We start from the raw sequence: 1240 nt of genomic DNA, 5'->3' as shown, positions 1-1240 counted from the left end.
AACTATAGAAAATGGGAAATGCTTTGTTATCGTTCTTTCAACCTCACCCTCAGAACGTTGGTTAAACTTTGGCCAGTGGAAGGGAATTAGTAAGTGGATCTGCTGGTGTAAACGATTTTAACCATGGGAAGTTAATTTCTTCTCAACCCCTCTAAATAGAAGTTGGACGGTACTTCGGGAATATGACTTTGAAGCGTTACCAAATGCCCAGTCTGCTTTGGTACTCGTGTGCCTGGGATCGAGACAGCATAAGGAATGTGTGTGTGCAGGGAAGGGGAACTGCTGTGGCTCATGTCATAATGTCCCAGGGCCTGGGATGCGTCAGCACGGACAGCGGTACCACTTTTCCCTCCTGGAGGAAAATTGGGATCCTCTGCCCAATTGCATTGTGATTTCGAGAATATTTAATTTCATCCATAAATATTCAAGAGTTAAGAGGATGCTACATGATGTGGCTTGAATTAAATGCTTTAAATGACATAAGATGCTGAAACTCGGTAGCTACCTTTCTTTTTGTCTAAATAGGGAAAAACGGCAAGTTTTGGAAAATGACCCTGTGTTACTTTTTAGAGTCCTCTAGGTGGTGCTGCTGTGATAGCCATGGGCTAGAAATGGTTTTAGCGGTTGACTATCAAACCAAATATTTAACTCATTAAATGGCTTATGTTATTGTTAATTGCTAATATAATACTATTGATAATTTACACCATCATATTTACATTATATTCTCCTAAGACTGAGCCTGTAGGCATAAATTATACAACAAGGGTTGGGATACATGTACTTCTCTGGCTATTATTTAATAAGTTTTCATGTGTGGCCGATTTTTCCCACATGCATTAAAACCAGCTTTAGGGATAGCTCTTCCTTCCCTCTACTTGTGTTGGTCAGTGAAGGACAGTGCCTTGTACACAGTAGATGCTAAATTAATGTTTATCAAAGGAATTAATTCTATTTCGTTTTTCTGCTTTCACTTCTGCTTGGGAATGAGATGACTAACTGGATTAAGCCTATTAAAACCCTAGTCAGACATTGCTGCTTATCTTTGCTAATACAAAAATTGGAAGGCCTTTTGTTCTTTGTTTCTGAAAATTGCCTATGGGGTGTGTGTGTGTGTGTGTGTGTGTGTGTGTGTGTGTGTATAACATCATTTATTTTAAAAACAAATTGGTTTCAGGTTGGTTCCATTTGAAATGCAGGAATGGTGTGAAAATCGTGTTTGATAATTGCTCAAATCTTA

This window comes from Rousettus aegyptiacus, unplaced genomic scaffold (assembly GCF_014176215.1).
Source record: "Rousettus aegyptiacus isolate mRouAeg1 unplaced genomic scaffold, mRouAeg1.p scaffold_m13_p_14, whole genome shotgun sequence".
In the NCBI taxonomy this organism is placed as follows: domain Eukaryota; kingdom Metazoa; phylum Chordata; class Mammalia; order Chiroptera; family Pteropodidae; genus Rousettus; species Rousettus aegyptiacus.
Note: the sequence above shows the minus strand (reverse complement) of the source record.